The sequence below is a fragment of the Mustela nigripes genome, chromosome 4, assembly GCF_022355385.1.
Source record: "Mustela nigripes isolate SB6536 chromosome 4, MUSNIG.SB6536, whole genome shotgun sequence".
Lineage (NCBI taxonomy): Eukaryota > Metazoa > Chordata > Mammalia > Carnivora > Mustelidae > Mustela > Mustela nigripes.
Genome location: NC_081560.1, coordinates 49,128,144 through 49,152,738, shown reverse-complemented (window position 1 = coordinate 49,152,738; position 24,595 = coordinate 49,128,144). Strand labels below are relative to the sequence as shown.

At 44.4% G+C, this 24,595-nt stretch overlaps 1 long non-coding RNA gene across 1 annotated transcript in view; it reads left to right on the top strand.

The window, feature by feature from the left end:
* The first annotated feature begins 1,122 nt into the window (after positions 1-1,122).
* The window catches only part of LOC132015867 (uncharacterized), a 31,513-nt gene continuing 8,040 nt past the window's right edge, over positions 1,123-24,595 (top strand). Inside the window, exons 1-2 of the long non-coding RNA XR_009403803.1 lie at positions 1,123-1,718; positions 20,259-20,556. This is a non-coding gene — a long non-coding RNA (uncharacterized LOC132015867). The remainder of the gene's footprint in view (positions 1,719-20,258; positions 20,557-24,595) is intronic.

Sequence of the window (24,595 nt, the reverse complement as noted above, 5' to 3'; positions counted from 1 at the left end):
AGGGAGCAGGACATGGTGGGGAGGAGAATCAGAGAGGGAGGAGAGAGAAGTTTGGCTAACAACACCTCAAGGAGATGCTAACTAGCAAGACACAAACCCTGAGTGTGCACTGAGGTGGCTTCCTACTCTCTTTATGCCTCCCTGCCCCTGCGTGTGTCTCCCACAGCACAAGCCCTGTACTTAGAAAGCCATCAACAGATGCTTATGGAATTAGTAGTTACCCCCAGTGAGAGGTTATATGTCTGCTCATTGCTGCAAGATTCTGGAACTCAAGACTGCGGAGGGGCAGTGCCCTTCTAAAAGTCTGTGTCTGGGGAGCCCTGGCAGGCTCGCTGTCCTTCGCCGTCTGTTCCTGTGGACCGAGAGGATCTTGTAAAGCCCCAAGGGTCGTGGTTTGATTCTTCCCCAAAGAGGGTGGCATGAGGCCCGGAGTGGATCTTTTGTGAGAGCAATAGTCAGCCTCATCCAAAGTTCATAAAGCAATGTGTCCCCGTGGGCAGCAGTTGTAGCCCGAAAGGAGAAAGAGGGGGTGCCCTCCGTGCCGCAGCTGGCTGCAGGGAGAGCGCCAGCCCAGACGGTGTCCTGCACCCTCGTTTGCTCGCGGGCCAAACTGCAGAGAGAGGGAAAGGCTGTTTGTTTTCCTCCCAGAACAGGAATTCTCAGGAAATCGATTCTCCCTCATTGACAATACATACTAAGTGATTGAAAGGCCATTAAACCCATTAATGGGGTGCTCTTTAAATAAAATAAGTCCCTAAAAGGCATCTTAGACTTGGCAAAGTCAGTAGAGCTGACAGTGTGCTGGCCTGCCCAGGGACCGTAAACAGAACAGAACAAATATGGGGTGGGGGGTGGCAGGCGGGCAGGCAGAGGCTGGGGGAATCAGGAACAATGAATAACTTGGTGCATAAAGGACAAATGTTGCCAGACAAGCTTAATGGCTTTTCTTTTATTTTTGACAGGATTTACAGAACGGGTAGATGAAGGGAAGTTTGCATCTTGATTTCAGTTAAACATTTGGCACTGCATCCCACCAAATTTCATGCACAAAATTAATTCAAATTGTCTTGGATGGAAGCGTGGTCACATGGGTTGAAAATTGGCTGGCGCTCGGTGAACAGCAGGGAGAGAAAGGTGGCTCCCTGTGGCTGGCCTGGTGGTAAGGCCTCATTTTAATTTCTGTCAGAAACTGGGACTCCTCATTCTCCAGCTTCTCCCTCCATAATATTATAACAATAACAACAACATTAACTGATCACATACACTGTTCCAGATTCCAGACACTCTATCTTACTGAGACCCTTTGTTCTTTTTGCCCTTACGTTTCTTTCTTCACTCTCCATCTTCCTTCCCAAGCAGCTAGTCAGGAGTCAAATGTGACTAGAATGTAGAGGATGCGTGGCAAAGAGAAAATGTTCACGAGAAGCGAGAAGAGAGGGGAGCTTCCACCCTCTGACTAGAAACCAGTTCCCCTGAGAGACACTCTTGAGCAAAGGACAAGGTGGGGCTGAGGGTGTGGGGCTCTGCCTCCCATTTCCTAACCAGAATTGCTGCCTGTGTCTCCCACCGCCCACTGCGCCTGAGAGGGGAGTCTCCCGGGGACGGTCACAGAGGCTGCCACCACCAGTGGGCTCAGAAGCAGAGAACGGCAAGGTCCGGCTGGACCATCTGGCCAAGAACATTGACCTCTCAGCAGTGACCTTCGGGGACTGAGGACGGTGAGTCAGCTGCTCCCTGTCTCTCCTGTCCTGGAGAGGTGAGGACTCAGTAAACAAGTGACTTGCATTATAGGAAAATATTTTCTGGCATGCCTGAGATTGTGGAGGCATTGGAAGACCTACTCCTCACAGAAATGTGGTAAAGGACGGCTCAGGAAACAAATAGGGAGAGGATAAGGAGAGGAGCAGGTTAGGAGCTCGGGCAGGAGCCCCCTCTACTGACATGTTGCCCTCACTGAAGGGTGGTGAGAACCTCCTGGTTCTAGTCCAGGCTGCTGTTTCATGGAAGGCAAAGACCACTCAAAGTCTTTGGTGAGTGGCAACAAATTTGGGGGAATAAATAGCCCAGCTGGGGAAAGCAGTATTCCACAAAGTTCTGTTTTGTTTTATGGTATCACCATAAAAAGTGATCTTCCTCCCTTCCTTCCTTCCTTCGTTCCTTCATTTAGTCAGTGAACCTGTATATTGGGAGCCTGTTGTGTGCCAGCCACAAGCTGGAGTCAGGCCTGTGTCTGTTCTCTGAGGGCTGCTGCCTGGTGAGAGCACACACATACAAATGGGCAGTTTAATTCAGGGCTGTTTTTATTTTTAAATGCCCTGAGCATATTCTCCTTGATCCTTCTTCAATAGCACTGAACTTAATTTTTTCAATTTATGGGATTCAAAGTTTAATATTTGAATTTTTAAAGCCAATGAGCTAGATCAACATATATTTGCTCAATTGAGTTTTGACAAAGGCATTGAAGCAGTTCAATTGGAAAAGGGTAGTTTTTTCAACAATTGATGCAGAAACAGCTGGATATTTATATGGAAAAAAAAAAGTGAATCTTGACCTTTATCCCACATTATACACAAAAGATAATTGAAAGGACTAATATGTCTAAATAAAAAGCTGGAGTTATAGAACATAGAAGAAAAGAAAGGATACTGTCTTCATGATTTTGTCTTATTTAAGTTTTCTTAGGACACAAAAAGCAATAATCATTAAAAGAGAGATAAATTTGGGAGTGCTGACAGATGGTAGCTACACTTACTGTGTCAGAACTGCATAATGTAGAGAACCATCATATCACTCTGTTGTACATATGAAACTAAAGTAATATTGTAAAAAAAGATAAATTTGACTTGATTAAAATTAAAAATTTTTATTCTTTGAAAGGTACCATGAAAGATCGAATAAGCAAGCCAGATAAATGTTAACAAAACGTATATTTCATCACAAAAACAAAAATTTGTATCCAGAATATAGAAAGACCTCTTACAATTCAGTAACACACACACCCACGCACTCACAAAACCCCAACTTGGTTTTTAAAAATGGGCAAAAAAAATATGAAGAGAAATTTCACAAAAGAAATTGTGTAAAAGGCCAAAAAGCACATGAAGAGCTATTCAACATTTCATCTCATCAGGTAACTAAAAATGAAAACCACAACAAAATATTACAACATGCCCATAAGAGCAGGGAATCTTTAAAAAGACCGACAATACCAAGTGTTAGCGAGTGTGTGGAGCAACTGGAACTCTCGCATGCTGTTATGGGCATGTGAAGTGGTCCAACTGCTTTGGAAAACAGCTTGGCAATTTCTTATAAAGTTCATTATACCATTACCATTTATTCAATGATTTCAATCTTAGATAACTAATCAAGAGACATTGAAACATATATCTCAGCAAAAATTTGTGCATCGATGTTCCTAGTAGCTTTATTTCCTTTTTTTCCTTTAGATTTTATTTATTTGAGAAAGAGAGAGACAGAGAGAGAAAGAACATGCACAAGCGGGGAAGAGGCAAGAGAGGGAGAAGCAGGCTTCCCACTGAGCAGAGAGCCTGATGTGGGGCTCTTTCCCAGGACCCCTGGATCATGACCTGAGCCAAGGCCAGGAGCTTAACCAACTGAGTCACCCAGGTGCCCCGTAGTAGCTTTACTTCTAGCAGTTTAAAACCAGAAAGAACCCAAATGGCTGTCAACTGTTCAGTGGATAAGCAAATTGCAGTATAGCCTTGCAATGGAATATTATGCAGAAATAAGGAGAAAAGAACTACCGAGGCATGAAACAACGTAGATGACTCTTACATACTATGTGCTAGAGATAGGAGCCAGATACCAAAGCCTACATACATGATGTATGATTTCATTTCTACTTAATCATTGAGAAAGTAAAACCAATCTGTAGTGACAAGAGAGCAGAGCAATACTTTCTTAGGGGTAGGGTGGAGAGACTGACCACAGCAGTGTACAAGAAGACTTTTTGGAGTGTTGGAGATAGTCCATTTCTTACTTGGGTGATTGTTACATTAGGGGTGCATACATTTGTTAAAACTCACTGAACTGTATAAAGAGGGGGCATTCTATTGTATGTCATTATACCTCAATGAAATGGATTTAAAATGAAAAATTAATCACAAGCATTTGAATAAATAATAGCATTTATTTTCATTAAGTGTTCAAAATATACAAGCCAATTTTTTAACCAAATTTTTTCATAGATTGAAATGCAGAAATATTACATATGAGAAAACTCCACATCTTGACTGAATTCTCACTGAAATCTCAGGCTCTGGAAAACAATGATGCATTCATCACATAAGTAAGAAAGAATAGGAGAGGAAGACCTCCCTTATAATCATTCCAAGGATCATTCGATTCCTACTTAATTGAGTTTTTCCCCACCCAGATGCCCAGGAGAGGTAGGAAACAGGGTATTTATCTACGCAGCACAACAAATTCATAAATACTAAATTTGCTTCCTCCCATCTCCTTCTATAATTTCTACAGTTTTGTAGAATATAGAACAGATTGGCTTCCATTAGAGCCAGGAGAAGGGAAAGGGAATTGCCACACTGGCTTGAGAGAACTATCTGATAAAAATACAACTTTCTTTTATTGTGTGGCAAAGTAGCCAAGAGTTTCAAAGTAAACATACTATATATTTTGCTTTGAGCATTATATTTCATTGACAAATAGTATAAGTTTTATAACACAGCCTGCCGACATCTGTTATAAACAAGGTTTTGGAATAGGTTTTGGGCACATTCCCCCTCACCAAAAGCTAGATTAAAATGCCTTCATGCTGTGGGCTGGATGCCCGTAGTGTGCTATGGAACACACATAGATCAGAAAACTGTGTGCAGCGAGGACTTCGTGGAGGAAGAGTCCTGAAGGTTCAAGAAAAGAATTCACTGTGAAAGTAAGCTATGTCACCCTTATGGGATTTGGTATGTTGGTAGGAGTGAATTTTTTGTCTCTGTTTTCCAAGTGAATGGCCTTGTGCATGACTCATGTTTTAGAGGACAGGGGTAAACCCTTCACTGTGTGTTGTCTTGGTATCTAAGATTGTGAACAATTCTTCCTTTGTAAGTTCCTTAAACAAAGGCTATCCCCTTTGCCTAGGCTCCTGTCTGGACCCGGGGGAGCAGCCTTAGTAGCTTATTTGCATGTGGTTCCTGATGAGGGTCCCCACGATCCATATTTGCCTTCAGTCTTGCCTGTTTAAGGGGTAGCAGATAGGCCCAGCTGGTGCATGGCCAATAGGGTAAAAACCCTGCCCTATGTAACTGTTTATGAATATGTTGTGTGAGGGAGTGCAGTGGGGGCGAGCGCCTTTGCAGACCCGCTCCTCACCCGATATCCCTGTAAAGACAGCGGAACTATTTTTCTCTGATGAAACAGTAAGAGAAGTCTAAAAGATGTCCAAGGTCACCTTCTATGCACTGTCTGGGCAGGCAGGCTTGTCCCTGGGATTACATCTGTGTTTTTCTTTGTACTAGCTTCAAAATACAGACAGTTTCCAAAGATCTATCCGAGGTCCTTGTCTCTGCTCTTGACCCTTGGCAATCCCACTCACCTCACAGCTTCCTCTTTCATCTGCGTCTACCCAGTGCCTGACATTGAGTCTTTCAAAGTGAGTCTAACTTGAGTGGGGGCCTCTGGATGCTCTCAATCATGCAGGAGGCCAAAGGTGGCCCCCTTATTAGGTAACTAGTTTATGACAGACGTGTGCTCACAGTATAGGCTGCAGAAAGGCAGGACAGAAGGCAGGGTCAGGGGAGTGTTTGTAGAGTGGTGATGATCTTGAAAGACAAAGAGGGAGTTGGCCAGGGGAGAAAGGGGTCAGAAAGGGGAAGGGCATTCCAGGTAGAAGAATAGTTATGAACAAAGGTATCAAATTGCCTTGGGGAATTACAAGCATAGTGGTTTGAATTAAAATACTCATAGCAAATTCCCATAGAGCTCTTATTAGCTACCAAGAACTGTCCGAGCTTTTTTTCCTTATTCCTACCTATCCTTCAAAACCCAACCCAAATGATGCAACCCCTACCAACCCTTTCCTGTCCTCTCTTCATGGAAACAAACCTCACTTTCTTTTGGACTTACATAGCATTTAACTTGTGACATTTATTTCTTTATCTTGTAGTTTAGTTAATAAAGTATCTCTGATATACTGTATTTTGTCTACGTGGCCTGAGAGCCTGGAAACAGGCAGATAGATGCATGTTTTGTATCTCTCTCTAGATACCCAGCACAATACCCTGCACATGGTTGTAACTAAAAAAAATTTGTTCATCCCGAGTGAATGAGTGGATGAGTGAATGGTCTCTTCAGGCAGTATCCTGGTAACTCACTATCACTTTTTCCTTCTTGAAACCACCAGCTGTGACTTAAGATTCTTTCTGTAGTATAGGATTTTTTTATTCCTTATAGGAAAAGTTGTTCTTATCCATGTCCAGAGTCATTGCACACATTTTAACTTGGCCCAGGTTTACCCTGTGAATCAAACTGTTTTGGTGGTCCTTCATTTTCCTAAATTCACCTTCTCTATAACTCCATTCTGTAGAAAATCTCTTTACTTTCCTCTCTTTCTATTGGGTGGGTTTCAGGTTCCCCTGTGATTCCAGGTGACAGTGTCTTTCTTGAAATTACCTCATCACAGCCGATGAACACCCTGAGTTTTGCCCAGAGAACGTCTAGATAGTCACTCCCAAGGTACACAGTGTTTCTGTCCTCACACTTCATGTCTCAGACCCTGATTCCTTTAAGTGCTCCAAGGCTGTCCCACATCTGCCTACGCCTTCCATGTCTCCTCGAACTCACCTACTCCCTCGGCCCTGAGGACTCTCCACCATCTTGGTGACATGGACGTTATGTCCATTTCTAGTTGTCATTTTTTTTCCCCCAGGAAAGCTTTCAAGGATCTAAAATCAACTGTTTTCCTCTCATATTCTGCATGATCTTAGGGTTTTCTCCATTCCATATATCATGAAAAGCACTTGGCTTAATGGTTTTTGCTTTTATTCTCTCCTATCCCCTCATAGGAACTATTGCCTTCAGCTCCCTCAGATACATCAAAGCCCAGACTTTCATTTCAAGGACATCAACATTAATTGAGCACACATGTGCCAAGCAATGCGAATAGTTTGGTGGGGAAGAGAGACGTGTGGAAAGGACTCCGTGTGTTTGATGCCCAGGGACCAGGGAGAAGGGGAGAGAGGTATGCGCTGGAGGAACTGGTGCTGGAGTTCAGTTGTGAAGAAGATGGAGCCAGGTGCATGGCAAGGGATGGCAGAAGGCAGAGGGTTGTGGAGGAAAGGGAGGGAACATTCCAGACAGAGGGGAGAGAATATAGGACTGGTCTTGTTTATGAAGCCCCATCTCTCTCTCTCAACGCTCCTGATAAATTGCCTTGGGTATTTCTCTTAACAGACATCTGGTCTCCCCAGCTCTATTGTTAAGTGTCTTAAGAACAAAGATGCTGCCACTTCCTTGGGATTGAGAGAAATTGCTAGAAGTAGCAGGAACTATTAAGAAGAGCAGTCGCTGGGTAGGTGTTGGAGGGGTGAGTGAAAGGTCTGCAGAGGCGGGCTCCTTTAAATGAAACGGTAGGTTCTGCCCCCGTGTGTAAAGGCACTCCTGCCTTGAAATGAAGAGTGAACAGACGATCAATAGCTTCTAGCTTCTGGCCTGGGTGTGGTAACATCCAGCCCATTAATATACTGTTGGGCCCTTTCCACGGACATTTGTTTCCCAAAGCTGTGCTACAGCATTCCTGAGGTCCTTGGCTTCCTCTCCTACTGTTTGCATACCCTCAGGGAGGAAGGGCTCTCTCTCTCTCTCTCTCTCTCTGTTTATGAACAAGGTAATGTGTGTCAAATTGCCTTGGCTTCACCAGGCAATTGTGCACCTTTAAAAGGTACGGGGAAATGTTTCTCTGCGGTCAGATTGGCCCGTAATGCACATCTGTTCTCTTGACCAAACTCCAGCCATCTGCCCTCGCTTAGCTGCTAACTCTACAACCCATCCCTGGCCAGGGGCCAGGCCCAGCAGGACAGTCTCTGTGTGGCCAGCCGGCTGGGCTGTCCCGAGGCACTGGAAGGTGGCAGTCAGAGGACTCCAAATTCATGGGTCCTCATAGCTTCAGGGCATCCCCCGGAAATCTACAAAGGGCTCAGGAGGGACCCCAGGAGAAAAGGAGAGAAGTGAAGAGGATTTACTTGAGGAAAAGGAATGAAAACTGCCGTAGGGAAGATCAGGGTGGAAATTGAAACCAGGATCTGTTTGTTTTTTCCTTTTAGAAGTTTACCTGCGAGGGGCACCTGGGTGGCTCACTGGGTTAAAGCCTCTGCCTTTGGCTTAGGTCATGATCCCAGGGTCCTGGGATCGAGCCCTGCATCGGGCTGTCTGCTCCACGGAGAGCCTGCTTCCTTCTCTCTCTCTGCCTGCCTCTCTGCCTACTTGTGACCTCTGTCTGTCAAGTGAATGAATGAAATCTTTAAAAAAAAAAAAAAAAAGTTTACCTGCGAGGGGGTTGAATTTGGTTACAGACCTATTTTTGTTCTTCCCTGAACTCTGGCTTTCCCCAGATTCCATGCATGGGTTCTACACTTCAGTAAATCCCTGTGAACAAGGCGCAGCCACCACTGGGAACAATTAAGCCCAGTTGCCTTCATAGAGGATTTCATTTCTGAACACCTCCGTACCACACCTCACCACTTCTCACCATCCCACTACCTCTTCCCCTTTCCTAGGGGCTCCGCCACTCCTCTAGGTGACTGTAGCCTGGCACCATGCTTCTGCTCTTGCCCCACTGTGGCCTAGTCTCAACAAGGGTGCCAGAGTTTGCCTCTTAAAACAGGGCAGACCCTGTCACGTCTCAGTGTGAAATCTTCCAGCGGCTTTCCCCCAACACAGAATAGAAGTCCAGGTCCCCCTCTTGGTCACTGGGGCCCTCCTGACCTCAGTTCCCCCCCCCCCCACCTTGCTCACTGATCCAACCACGCTGACCTTCTTCTGTCCCTTTCGTTGGACACTCCTCCCCCAGATATCTTTGCTTCCTTGTTCAGCTGGCCCCTTAGGTCACTCTCTCACCGTCTTCTGGTCTGTGCTCAAATGTTGCCGCTTCCGCGGGGCCCTGCTGTCATCCCTGTTTGTGGTTGCTCTCGTGGCCCGGATGGGGATGGGTTCCTGCAGCCTGGTCTTAACATTTCCTCCTGAGTATCAGACTTCCTTGTTGGGGACCCCATGGCTCCTGAGTTATGGCTCCTGATGGGGGAACGTAATGGGGAATATACCCCGGTACCTGTTCTCTAAATCCCTTAAAGGGCTGGTTAAAGCACACACCCCCATGTCTGAATCAGGGTGTCTGGGGCAGGGCCTGAGAATTTGCATTTCTAACCTCTTCAGTGACATCTTAAGTACGCTGATGCTGCTGGTCCAGAGGTCACACTCCGAAGCTGTGGGATGAAAGCACGAGAGGAAGGTGCTGGATTTATTCTCCGTTGCCTCCTCCTCTGTGGTAGCTTTGAAAATGTCTTCTCTCTGAAAAATGGCAGCAGGTTGCTATGTGAATGGGGTAACATGTGACTGAACCCCTCTCCTTGGACGTGGCCCTTTTATTATTCCGTTCCCTCAGCTCAGAATGCCCCCTCCCATGCTCTGGCCACCCAGAGCCCCCTGGGACCAGGTTGAGAGCCACCTTCTCCAGGAGCTCTTCAAGACCCTGACCACTAACTTCTGCACCTGTCACACACCACCTTGGGTTGTTGACAATGTGTGATCGCCTTATCCCCCTGAAAGTGGGAGTGCGTGTGTGTGGCCAGAGAGAGGTCCTGATGTGTTTGGGGATCTCCCGTAGCTGTGCTTTGTGCCTTGTGCTCCGATCCCAGTATCTCCCTTGCCCCAATGTGTCGGCGGTTTCTCTTTCTGTGGCACAAATTAGAGTTCTACTCCGTGCCTTGAGTTAAGCATCACCTTCCTCAGGGACCTTGTTCACGGTGTCAGGTCTCTGGGAGGACAGCAATCATTCGTGTCTGGAGGTCTTGCCCTCATTCTCCTCACCATTACTGAGAGCATCCCCTCATCGACGCCCAAAACACCAGCGGAGGATCTGTGCCGCGTTGGGAGAGGCCGTCACTGACCCTTCCTCCGGAGAAGACAGCGGACCGAAGTGGGAGGAGGAGATCGTGTGTGTTCTGAGGGACCAGAGAAGAAGAGAGGCAGGATCTCATGATGATGAAGAAATGTGGGCTTTGAGGCAGGCAGGATTTGTTTGAATCCTAACCCGGCCTGTTATTCGCTTTTTGATCTTGGGCAAGGGATCCATTTCTCGGCCCTCAGTTTCCTCATTTATCAAGCAGGTATAATGCCAACTCCCACAGGTGTTTGTCACAAGGAAAGGGCGCTACAGATTGCCAAGTCTCTGGCGCAGTGGCTAGCAGAGATGACATGTGCAAGGACCCGCAGCGACTGCAATGAGCAGTGGGGAAGGGGACCGACATTTCCTAGCTGAGTTTGCTGAGTTTCTCCCCTTCCAAGTTTCTGCACTTGGACCTGCTTGCGGACAGTAGGGCCAAGATGAGGCTCCCTTGTGATGCTGTTCTGTCGGGACAGTGATTTCCATGAGCATCCGTGAGCACTTGCTGACCACGGCATGGTGTGAAAGGAGCCAGGAGAGAATTGTTAAAAAATGGGTCAGACCCAGTCTCGGGGTGTTCACAGCCTAGAAGACCAAGTTCTTGTTGGATGGTGGGATTTTCCCAGACGTCCTTTCATTCCGTCCTTCACAAATCCTTACTGCCCTTCCAATCTAATAACAAGAGAAGACACACCCAGGATGTACAATGTATATCTTCCTGATTGTCAAAAATTAAGCAGTCCATCTGAAAACATGAGTGTTGGGGAGGCTGCGGACTAAGGGGGCCTCTCATACACGGCCAGTGGGAGTCTAAATTGACACTATCACTTTGAAAGCAATTTGGAACAATTTGAACATCCATATAGACCTGACAACCCAGCAATTCCACTCCCGTCATACACCTGGAAAGTCTCTTCACATATGACCTTGAAGACACATGAGGAGTGAAAACAAAACAAAACAGCCCAAACATCCATCAGCAGAAGACTGGATAGATAACTGGTGGTCTTTACATAGAGTAGAACAGTCTATGGGAATGAGAGTAACCAAACTTGCTCTCCTTGTCAGTCTGGCTCCGTCTTGGGTAACATAATATTGCATGAACAAAGCAAGGAGTGGGAGGCTACTTAGAGTGGGATGATAATGTGGAAAAGCTTCAAAAGCAAAACCGAACAATATCTTATTTAGGATTATATATATAACATATATATGATAAATTATTTTTTTTAATCAAACGGTAAGCACAGTTTGGTACAGGAGGGGAGCGCAGAGCATAGGTGTGTGCACCGACGTTGGTAATATTCTACACCTTGAGCTGCGTGGTGGATTCATTAGCACTTGTTTATTTTGTTGTTTTGCTTCCTATCTAATACTCTTATGAATGTATCAAACATCATACTACTTTTTCAGTCTGGCTTTGGAGGTAGGCAGGCAGGGGCAGGCATCTCATTTCCCACATAATCTTGGGTTGTTACTTCCTTTCTCAAACCTGTAATACTCAAATCTATCATCTTTGGGAGCTTACTAGATGCTAGCCACTGTGCTATGTGCTTTCCCTCTAACATCTGAAGTTAGTTCTTGCAAAGTCTCTTTGATGTGCATAGTGTTCCCATTTTACAGACGAAGAACTGAGGCTGAGGCCAGGAAACTCACCAAAGGATCAGCCAGTGAGTGGCAAGGCAAGAATTCCAAGACAAGCCTCCAGCCAGATACTGTAACCCTTCCACATTCGTGGAACCAGGACCATTTTCATACTGTGTCACAGGGTGGTTCTGAGTCCTGAGTGCCCATGCACTTGCAAAGCCCGTAACAAAGGCCCGTGGAGTGCTAGAAGCTGGTAGGAGCTCCCATCCTGTTCCTCTAAGGAGGCACTGCTTTTCAGGCTCAGCGGGGTTCACATGGAAGCGGGGGCTGAGGGTCTGGTGCATGGGGCTTTACCCTGAACCAGCTTTCCTATGGACATTTTGGGGTTTGCAGCCTTAAGTGTGCGGAGGTTTAGTAAAACAAAGAATCCTCACTCCAGGTTGGATTTTAAATGCACCTGAACTGGGAACACAGGGTAGTGGTTCCGCAGAACATGCAGGTCTTTACTGTTCTACACTTGGAAGGAAGCTGCGTGTTCCCCCGTGCTTGCCATGGGGATGTGAGTCAATGCCGTGTGGGACAGGCACCCGCATAGGCCACCAGGGAGATAGGCAAGCACAGGCACTTTGATCACCTTCAATTAGAGCAGCTTAACTGGCTTCTTTCTCATTAGAAATATGGGGACAGCATTTAATGCCCCCACGGGCCTCTTGTCTGGTTGATAAAATCTTCCCATCTGTTTCCAGCATTGGATCCCTCCAGCTTCTTAAAAGCCCAATCAGAGGCTTTGCCTTAACTAGGAGAGAGCCAGGGTATGGGTAGGTTAAATGCAGGAATTTCTGCTGGCTTCAGCACAGTGGTTTCTGGAACTCATTGGTTTGGGTTTCTTGTTTTTTTTTTTTTTTTTTTTTTTTTTTTTTAAGCAAATTGACTCTGAGGTTAGTTCCCTTTCTAGTTGATTAATCTCTTATGCTTGGCAATTACATATATTTAGAAAGTGGGTAGGATTTGGTTCTCCTGCAATAGAACTAATTTGCCATTTGTGGTAAAGAGCAAAATTCCAGAGTCTATGGTGTGCAAAGCAATGGGTTTTGCCTTTCTTAGATGTACACCCTGGGCTTATGATTCTTGCACTAATCGTAGTTAAATTAGAGTGACTGGCTTGTTTATTTTAGATAATTTATAGCCATTCTGTGTTTTTTCCCGTTGCCTTAGAGAGGAAAGACAAAGCCACCATTTGTAGAATGCTCATTATGTTCTGGGCTTTTTATGTGTATTATTTAATTTCTTTCTCATGACATCTCTGGAGGAAAGCATTATAAGCTTTATTTCACAGACGGGACGCCCGGCTAAGAACATGTCATGTTCAAGTTTACAGTTAGTAGAGGAGCTAGGGTTTGACCTCAGGCCAGCTGGCCCCACAGCCTTCCACTAAGTATACCGCTTCCCAGCCCTCCCAGTATGGGCCGAAAAAACGGAGCTGGAGCAATGAGGGGGTGACAGCCTGGCCCTGTTGTTTGGGAGGTTGACTATAAGCATTTCTGTTACTACTCTATGTAATGAAAAGTTTCTTTTGCCCCATAGTATCTTGGTCTCACTAGTATTTTGTGTTGTAATATGATGTTCTTTTGGGTTCCCAACACAGCTCAATCACTCACCTTCTCCACATAACAAATTCCTCATTGATAAAACTGTGCTAATCATAGTATTTAGTTCTTAGTTGCTATGAGTTAAGTAAGGCACCGGTATAATGTGTGTGGGTGCCAAGTAAGGCTCAGTAAGGGGTCATTTATTATTGTTGTTGTCCCTGAATGGCACACCTTCTGTGGCTAGTCAGGAGGAGCTCATCGTGCTCTGCAAGCCTTGCAATTCCTGAGTCTGTGTCACAATATATTATTAAGAAAACATGACTCTAAGATACTCTTTCTATTTGGAAGGTGATTGTTGGCGTTGGATTTTATGGCTTTCGCGTGTTTGTTTCCTTTATGGAGTGTATAACTTGGGAGATGTATACATTAAGCTCCCTATTCTTTGCAACAACTGTGTCTTTCATTCTCTTGCCTGCTGCCAAATATTTATGTAGTATTGGATAAATTCATTCACTTATTCAGTGAATATTGAGCTCCTACTTCGTCTTCCTAGGGCCTCGGAATGTATTCCCTAGGTTCCTGTGCACAAGGAGGCCAAGTTCTAGGGCAGGGAGACATATACTTCCATAAAGAGTCATATCACTCATCTCACTTCGTATCACATATAGGAAATATGTTGGAGCCAGGAGAGGAAGCAGCTATCTGTGTCTGGAGGAAAGGGGGAGAGCAAGGAAGACTTTGAGATGGAGGAAACCCGGGGAGAGGAATGGGAGGCGTGTGACATTCTTTGTCTCAAGACGAAGGGGTGTGATAGGGTCAAACGCAGGTTACATGTGAGGGAGGCCAAAGGCAAGCCAAGTAAGGCCAACAGTCCCAATTAAGAAGGAATTTCCAGGCCACACCAAGGATCTGGGGCTTTATATGTACACACCCAGGGAACCTGACAAGGATTTAATGGAATGGGAGCATCAGATTTCCACTGTAGCAAGAAAGGCTGAGACTAGAGGCAGAGAGACCAGTTAATAATAAGAGCCGCTTGTGTTTTAACTCAGTCTTCAAAAGTACACTATGAAGTAGGTACTGCTATTATCACTTTACTGATAAAGAAGCTGAAATACAGAGAAGAAACTAGCCCAAGGTTCACATTGTGACTAAGAAGGGGCCACTTGGATTTGAACCCTATCAGCGTGACTCCAGAGTCTGCAGATAGAAACGCTAGACAATGGTGTCTCACTAGAACTCTGCTGTCTAAGAAACGTCGGTAATAGTCCTCATGAGAGATGGTGAATACTGACCCACCTGTGTAGCCCTGAGGCTGCAGGGTCAGGGACAATTGTCCTCTGTAGCAGAGGTTGCTACATGTCCCCTCAACATGCATTCTCTCTTAGAACTCCCCATTCTTATCTGAGCACCTGACTGCCTGGTATAGAGATTATAATCCCCAGCTCTCCTTGCAGTTGGGTGTGGCCATGAGGCAAAGTTTTGGCAAGTGAAATATTTAGGAGTGTCGTATGACAGCTTCTGGAGAATTTCCTCATGATTGGCACATGCCGTTTGCCTCCTTTTTCCTGATCCCTTTCTCCATCCTGCTTTGTGGAATGTGGATGCGATGGCTACCATCTTGGATCATGGCAGCAGGAGTCACTCCCCGGAAGGAGCTCAGACACTTGCAGTCTGGGTGAAGGAGAACTCCTACACCAGTCTGAACTGCCTTCCCTGGGATTTTCCCTGAGAGAGACGTCATCTTTATTTTGCTTCAGACAGTGTTATTTTGGGTCTTTGTTGTTTTCGGCCAAACCTAACTCTTACCAATACATCCCCCAACTTCCCAGAGGAAAATGATAAATGTTGGAAATATGATAAAGTAGAAGGATCAATGTAAATGAAATCAGCCCTGCATGTTGTGAAACAAAAATCACCATTCAATTTGTTTGACAACTGTTTAGAAATCTCAACATTTTTGTCAAGGTAGACGATGAAAACGAGGAAAGCTACGATCAGTGGAAGAGGAAGACCTGATTTCCCAGTGTATCAGGGTCAGGAGGCCCAAGTCTGCCAGCATTCCACTGTGTGGGGTGTCATACTCCTCACTACCACCCCACGGAAAGTGATCACCTGTAGTAGATTTTTTTATTAGTCCCCACCCCCTTCCTGTGATAATAGGATTATACATCCACGCCCTTTGCAACCTGGCATTGGCAATGCCTCCTTGTAAAGTAGGTGGATAATACATTCCCTTGCCATTAATTTTAGGGCTTGCCCATGCAACTTGCTTGATCAATAGAATGTTAATGGTGGCAATACAAGTAGAGGCTTTAAATATGCTTGAGTAGTTCTATTTGCTTCTTACACTTCTGCCATGTACTGTGAGAAGGACATGTCCTTGAATGAGATGCTCATATATCAAAATTCATGAATACTCCTTTCAAGTCCGTAGAAAGATGTGAAAATACCAACCTGGAAGCATCATGATCCAAAATGATGGCAGTGATCCTTTTATTTTGGTAACCGCTTCATTCGCATATAATTCAATTCACCCATTTAAAGTATATAATTCGATGGTTCTTTGTATTTTTACAGATTTGAGTAGCGATCATCACAATCAATTTTAGAATACTTCCATCAGCTCCCAGAGAAACCCCATACCCTTTAGCAATTACCTCTTACTCCCCAAATTCCAATCTCTTTCCATCCTGAGGCAACCATGAATATACCTTCCGTTTCTATGGATTTGTCTGTTCTGGACATTTCATATAAATGGGATCATACATTATGTATTCTTTTGTGACTGGCTTCTTTCGCTGAGCGTAATGTTTTAAAGGTTCATCCATGTGATAGCATGAATTGTTACTTCATTCTTATTATTGACAAATAATACTCCACTGTATGGCTATGCTACATTTTATTCATCCATTCACCAGCTGATAAATTCAGTGGTACTTTTGCGTAACCACAGAAATATGCAGAAGGAAGAAGAGTGGTGCAGTGCGCTGATGATGGGACTGGTCATGTCCACATGGAGTTTCACCCACACAAGAGCCCATTTCTCACTGTAAATAAATATGTTGCCATACGATTTAATAAACCAGTCTCTCCAAGACTTACCAACATGAAACAGTGTCTCCAGGTACGATCAACTTACAATTTCACATAGCACATGAAGATTGAAAGTTTCTACTAGGTAATTAAGTCCTTTCTTCTATCTGGTGTGCTGTGTGATACTATCAGAATTCTAGGGACGCCTGGGTGGCTCAGTTGGTTAAGCGGCTGCCTTCGGCTCAGGTCATGATCCCAGCATCCTGGGATCAAGTCCCACATTGGGCTCCTTGCTCAGCAGGGAGCCTGCTTCTCTCTCTGTCTCTGCCTGCCACTCTGTCTGCCTGTGCTCTCTCTCTCTCTCTCTGACAAATAAATAAATAAAATCTTAAAAAAAAAAAGAATTTTAGTGTTACTTCCTCCTTCATGGCCTGTACTCTTCAATATCTTTATTTTACTGAATCAGCAGGTTTACTGATACCCAGTTTCAAATATATTTGTCCAAATTGCTCGTGGTCCACCAAGGACTCTGTCATCTCAATGATCATGAGAACACTAGAGTAACTAAGGAGTCCTTGTGTCCCACCAGGTCAGAAATATCAGACTAGAACAATTTTCTTTGGAGCAGTGACTGTCAACCCTAGAGATGGAGTAGCAGTACCTCAGAAGTGTACCCTTCAAAGACAGAGCAATATTTTGTCCCATTGCTTTGGTTTAATTTTGATTGAATGGAAGTTTTTATTAAAGAAGGGCAGGAGAATTTCATCTTACCAAAAGTGCTCAGAGACTTGCAACTAGTAGATAGGTAAGTAGGGGCTGGAGATAGAACCCACAGCCAAGTGATTACAGTTAGCAACACTGTATTATAGACTTTAAAGTTGCTAAGTGACTAGATCTCAACTGTTCTCACCACAAAAAAAAATAATAATTATATGACCTGATAGGGGTGTTAGCTAATTCCTCAGCAGTAATCACATTACAATAGATAAATGTATTAAATCAACCTGCTATATACCTTAATCTTACACAACGTTATATAACAATTATATCTCAATAAGAAAATAAAACAATCTTTCATGACAAAAAGTGTTCCGGGGAACATGGGTTTAGAAAGTTTAAAAAAATACTGTGTGAAAAAAAAATACTCCACGGACAATAAACCCCAATGCCTACAGGACCAGACGGGAAGAACAGGTCACATGGAAGGATTGGAAAAAACCTCTATCAAGCTGGAGAATAGAGATCAGCTACATTTTTTAGTTAAATGCTGATACCATTAGACACAGATAATCAAAAGATGGGTAAAAACACACTTAGTCATTATGAAATGCACTCTTGAAGAACGCTGTGAAAGAGATTCTAAAGCCCAGTTGAGATCCAGGGAGGACAAATTGGGGATTGATTTGCCATTCCTGATTTAGCTTGGAATATAAAGTCATACGGATCTTCTGGGGAAATTTTCCACACATATAGTGAAGAATTCCTGTATGATATCTTGCAGATTTCTCACCTATTTGAGAGAATTTATTCATACAAGCTCATGAGATTATTTTTCAGTTCGAGAACCATCGCGGGAAGAGCATCTCTCCCGTGTTTGGTGCCTTTGCTGATTGGTGGCGGAACAGAAATCTCCCCATTCCACCGATCAAACAGGGACCTCGGGGCTTTCTTCTCACTCACGCAATGCAAAAGCAACCAGACTACATCGCCTCCATTCCCAAAGGGCAGCTCCTGAAAGCGGCTGCGCTCGCCGACCCTTCCCGACCCCTCCCGCCCCTTCCCGAGCTTCCGCAAGGCTGCGGCAGCTCCCCCTGCAGGTAGAAGGAGGAAAAGGGGCCAGAAGTCCGCAGGAGAGGAAGGAAGAGGAAGTGCCGCTGCGAGGAGTAAATCTTCATTACTGTGAAAAAGGGAACCGTGATTTTACTCTCCCCGTTTTTATGAAGTAAAATAAAATGGAAAAGAAGAGCGAGCGAGGTGATGGCTTAGTAAACGGCCTCAAACCTAGCACGTGTTTATTTAAGCGTCTCTGTGCAAACATAACCCTGGGTGTCCGTTAAATCAGCAGGCATGTCAGTTGGTACTTCTGGTTACAGACCATTTTACGGTCATACATCATTCATAGCCGTAAAAGCCGTTTGCCCTCTGTCACCCAACCAATCAGGATCCAGCCGAGAGGAAGCCGAGCAGGAGCCTGGCAGTTTTCTCCGGGCTCCTCTGAATTTCCTCAACCTGGTTCAGCAGAATGTTACAGAAAATTAACTCTCCTGGGTTATTAAGAACCCCTTCCCTCTCCCCCTCCCTACTAGACAGCAGTATATGATTTCAGGCTAATATGTACCCCATCCCAAGCAACACCTTGTGACGTCATCCGGGGCCAAAGCCGCAGGCGCTGCACACGAGGTCGGTGTCACACCTGCTGCTCCGAACCCCCGGAATGAAGGTGCCGGGATAGGGGCACAGCTCGCCCTTCCTGTGCAAGTCACCAAGGCCCACTTCCAGCAGATCTGAAATTGCCGTCAGTGTCGAAGCCACCCAGTGGGTAACCTTGATCTGCCCTTGCACCTCCCTTGCGAGTTCACGTTGCTTCACTCCTCTCCTCCTTGCTGTTATTCTGTGATAGAAACGGAGATGCCTGCCAAGGCCTGATGACCGCCTCGGGCCTTGCAGACCATGCATCTCGCGGTTCTTCCCAAATGCATTTGCCTCCGGATGGTATTTCGCTTGAAATGCCTCCCCAAGTCGCGGGTCCTCCCTTTGTATTTCTTATTCCTTAACTCTTTCTGGGTGCACACCTTCATTCTGAGTAAGCCTCTGGAGCGGTGGACACCACCCCAGGGGGCGCTGGGACAGCCCGGTCCGTGGCCCCCGCTCCATCTCTGCTCGGGTCTGTCCCTGGCCTCTCCAGTCGTAACGGGCTAGGATCAATTTTCCAGTGGCAGCTTGGCAATAATAGTGCAAAATGTATATTAATACAGAAATAGATTGTGAAACTGTCCTTAAACAAACAAATGAGCCACTTTAAAATATTACTGCTATAAATGACCATGACAGTAGCACAGCACATATAATAAAAAATAGCTGCTCAAGAGAAGCTGCTGAATTACTATAGTAATAAACCAGATGTGATTATTATCATTTAACACGGTCATTGAATACCATGAATCCCCGAAGCCATTAAAATATTTATGATTAAACATTTGCTATTCCTTAGAACAGAACATATAGTTGGGTACTAAAAAACTGTTAAAGTATTATTTCAGCTAATATATGCCAGTTCTATAATAGAGGTCAACCAACATTGCCGGAATTCTCTAGAAGAGCGATGAACAGCTGCCTCTCCATATCTTGACATATTTCAGGATGTTTATGCTAGTATTATATACTCTCGTGGTCCTGGGGAGGGTGTATCAACTACACACTGCGAAGGTAAAAATATGTTCCTGTTCTTTATATTCATGAACAGATGTGGGCTTGGGGGCTGTTCTGGTCATTCTTCTAGAAAAAAAAAGCAGATGTAGCAGATGCTTTCAAAGCCCTGTTCATATCACGCGGCATTTGTCTTACGCCTTCTTCAGCAAGCATCTCCACCAGGCGGCCTCCATTTGGCCAGCAGGGGCCCGAAGAAGGGCCAGGGAGTGAATGCCCCTGGGAGGGGCCCTTGAGCCGGGGAGTAAATATCTTGGCCAAACGTATGGACATAGCTCTCTTTCAGGCTCTGCTCTTTGCCTGTACTCTTGACCTGGTTGCTTTCCTGATGATTGTTTTCAGTTAAAATTTTAGTTCTGTTAAATACCAATTGGGTTTGTTACGCTAGGCAAAAATATGGCAGTGTCTTCTCAAATTTAACTGGAGACACTTCTGAGCCACAAGGTCAGTATTCCGGGTATTCTCTTCTCATCTCTCTTCCTGTTTCTCGGCAGTCCCAGCTTCATCAGTGGATGGGGGCCGTTGCCAGGAAAGGAACTCATCCATCCTTGGAGTATCCCAGTGACGGCCCAGGAGCAGAGAGCTCCGTGCTGGAAAAGAAGAGCTGAGTGAGAATTCTTCGTCGCTGTTGCTTGAGGTTTACTTGAAGACTTTAATTTTTCATGCTATCAGAACTGGCTATTTCTTATTAAATGGGTACCGACAGTAATCACCATTCCTTGTATCTTTAGAGACATATTTTCCAAGAAATAAGATGCTTGAGTTGCTTCAACCCTGCCAAGGGACAACGCGGTAAGAAACAAAAATGTGGCAATTCTAGAAGGAGATCTATTCCTTACCTGTCGTAAATAGATAAAACACATTGTGTGACTCTTTCGTGTGTCCTAGTTTGCTAGTTGCTTAATTTTCTCATTTGTGAAAGGGCCATAGCAACTGTAAAAATTGATAAAATGTGTATAGATTATTTATATAGACTATGTATGGGTAATAAGCATTTAATAAACAACTTATTAAATGATGAATGAATGGTGAATGTACCCACTATGAAGCTGTTCCACACTATCCTGGTGACAACTAAATTCTTGGCATCAGATATTACCTAGTGGGAACACATTTCATTCCCAGCATGTCTCTCTCTAGCTTCCCATCATATGGTTTGGGCAGTGTCATATATCTCTGTCAAGTGGGTTTCATATTTGCCTTAGACTCCCAGGTTATATTTGTCGAGGTCCATCCTGCTCTTGCTGTGGTTTCTCATTTGTAGGTTTAATAACCTGGGCGGCTGCCTGATATATGTACAGGAAAGCTCACAAAACCTCAGAGTGGAATAAAAAACATTTTCGAAGACCCCTGCTGGCTCAGTCAACCCTAATGAGCTATTAGATCATTAGAGACTCTTTGCCATCAATTAGTCATTAGATCGGCAACCATTCGTTGATGACAGGGCTCTCCTACTTAAAGGGATAGTGCTGCTGGAATGCGAAAGGGCCATTGCTGGCATCTCTGAAAACTCTGAAAAAGTAACTCCACATGGTCTTTTCAACTGTCAGGTACTCCAAAACCTAAAAGGAGGTTCATCTACTATGGCTGCTAAATTTTCAGGTCACCTTGACTTAGTAAGAATTTCCAATTAAAGAAGAACTGAAGGCTTCTTATAGTTTACGTGTAGATATATAGCCCAGGTGGAGTAAGAACAGGTCACATCCTCTTGTCCATGTGCCTTGTCCATGATTTCTGTGACTTCTAGGGCCTCATGTTCTCATGGGTCTTTTCCTCCAATACCTTGTCCTGCTGACCTCAGGACCTGTCTTGGACCTCAAGGCTGCTCTCTTTTTGGCCCTGTGACCACCTGGACATACCCAGTTTCCTGGAGGCCTCCAATTCCTACTCATTGAAGGCACTGTATATGGATCTATGCTGCCAATTGCACTTGTGTGCGTGTGTGTGTCTGTGTGTGCACGCTTGCACATAACCAATGTTACCTAGCCATCCAGCTTGGCAGATAACTAACTGCTAACTAAGAATTGATATTGGGTATCATTTTTGGTACTAGTTCCTTTTTACATCTACATCAAGGGCAAGGCCAGCTTTCCTCCTAAACATCTCCCAGCAGCTGCTCTGCCCTTCTCTCTCAAAATACTCCTTCTCTCTCTCTGATTCTCAGGCTGTACCCAGAGCCTCAAAATCCCTCATCTGCTACTAGGCAGAGCAATTGACCACTGTCTTGGACCCAATCCAAAAGCAAGCAAATGGTCCATATAAGTACTTGCTAAAATGATGATAGTTCTCTCTCCTAAGATGAATTCTGGTGCAGTTCAACTAAGAGATGATTTCCCCCAAATATGTGTAGTATTTGTATAAGTAATAAAAGATCATGTGCATCAGTGCTTGATATATCTTCAGGAATTGTATTGGAGAACTCCATAACCCACAGTGCATCCACCAAGACATAGCACCTTCTGGAATGAACCATGATCTCTTATGGTTAAGCAAGGCCAAAGTTTGTCTCTGTTCAGGTGCATTCCTGAAACTATAATGAACAAATACGATTCCCAGTGTGTAAACTTCTGTCTAAAAGTGCTTCCTGGCTATCTTCAAATGAAAGTAAATGTTATCACCTTTTAAACTGGTAAGAACCTTTTGAAGGAGCATTATTCTGCTAGGAATGTCTGAGACTCAGTGGGGAGGATGAGTGCCCTTTTGAGGTGGGTGGAACTGAGTTGCCAGATCCTCTCTGCCCTAGAGAAGTTGGTGTTTGATAAAGACTCAATTGCTGATGATGTTTACTAGAGAGAGTCTATTAAGTTTAGTTCATTTATCTTCAAATTTACTTTCATGTTCTACAGACAACATAAGTGTTTAGTTCTTTCTGTTAAGAACAGGAACTACAGGGTAAAGTCTGTGTCTTTTTAAAGGTGAAATGTGGGGGCACCTGAGTGGTTTAGTGGGTTAAGCGTCCCATTCTTGGTCTCAGCTCAGGTCTTGATCACAGGGTCATGAGTTCAAGCCTCACAATGGGCTCCACACTGTAAATGAAGCCTCCTTTAAAAAAAAAAAAAATAGTGAAATGTGGTTCTTTAATATTAATTTTGGGGGGAATCCTGGAATGATTCTTAGCAATAATGACAAAAATCACTTATCACTTTCTGATTTTTTTTTTTCTTTTTTTGAACCAGCCTTTGGCTTTATGTGAGGAGCAACACAAAGCCCTGTTGGACATTACCACCCTTTTTCTCATAGCGCCTCCATGAGGCAGGTAGATGACCTTCTATTTTACATGGGAGGATACTGATTTCATTTCACCCACATATTACTTTTTCCAGAAGGCTTCCCTAGCTTCCTCGATTATCACGCTCACCACATTTTATTGTAAATGTTGGTCTATCTGTCAGCCCCACTAGATTCATATGGGCAAGAACCACATCTATGTTGTTACCTGTTACCCACTGTGCCTAACTCAGTGCCTGGCCTATGGTAGGTACCCACTAAGTATTTGCCAACTGACTGGTTGGATCAATGAATCGGTGTAGAGAGGAGTAACTCACTCAAGGCCTCTGGGTAGGAATTGGAACCAAGACTCAAACCCACATGGCTGGACTGTTGAGGCCGAGCTCTTAAATGCCATCTAGCAATTTCCTCCACCCGATCCCCAGCTCCCATACAAAAACAACATATTGATTTGAACAGTGATATCTTTCTTGCTTCCAAGGCACACACTTTTAGTCTTTGTAGAAATGTAAGCTCCATAGCAAAGCATTTTTCATCCCTGGGGAAAGGCAGAATTCCTCCCTGAATTTCCCCCCCCTGAGTTGTATAAAAAAGCCCCTGACCCTTGGTGCACCCAGAAGCATCCCAAGCCACACCTTCTCCAGATCATGGTCAAAGCTCCAAAGAAATCTGTTTAAGACTCCAACGTCCAGCCTTGAGAAATTCTTAATGGTCCAAATACAAAGGGGCGGAGTGGGCAGATGATGCAGAATTAAGGATGGTAGGGGCAGTGCAGAGTTTCTTTTCTTAAATGAAAAGCCCAAATAAAATAAATAAATGAAAACATAAATCACAGTGTCTTCTGCGGGCTCCTGGCTGGAGGAAAACAAATTAGAAAGGGCTTGAATGAAAGGAGTATTGAAGAAGCTTGACTTGAATTAAGTGGTTATATATTTTAAAAGCACTTTTGTTGGGTCCTGTAAAAATAGCAAATAAAAAGGTAGTAATATCCCCTGGCTCTGCGAGGCAAATACCAGTAATAAAGTAAGCTTGGGTATGTTGTGTATGTGTATTGGGAGGGGGGAATTTAAGAGTATAAACTTCAGTAGAAGGGAAAAGCAAAGCATTTGGTTTAGAAAGACTTTCGTTTTCCCTTAATAATTAATGATGAGGTGCTATGTTTTCAAATAGATATCATGTGTCTTTCTAACACCATTCACTTTGCTCTTAAAATGGCCCCCAATGAAATTTAAAGACAGAACTTGAATTTTTTTTTCTTTGACAGGAAGCCTAAAGGAGTTATTTCAGGGCTATCGAATACTTATAATTTCGGATCCATTTTACAATCCCTTTGTACATAGTCCGAGGGGAATTTCGCAGCGAAAACTGCAACAAGCACCTACCACAGGCACCACCAGCGAATCTACAACTCCTTTTTTGACCTGCCGTGTTATGATTAATTTAAAAATAAACAGCGACTGGCGAGCTTAGATATTGTTTTACAAATACATAGAGGCTGGGGCAACACATTTTGCAAAAATGGTTACGGGAGGAAATAACGCGGGGAGGGTTACCAGGAAAGAGCCAAATGAACTTTCTCCTCGTTAAGAAATGTTTAGGTCCC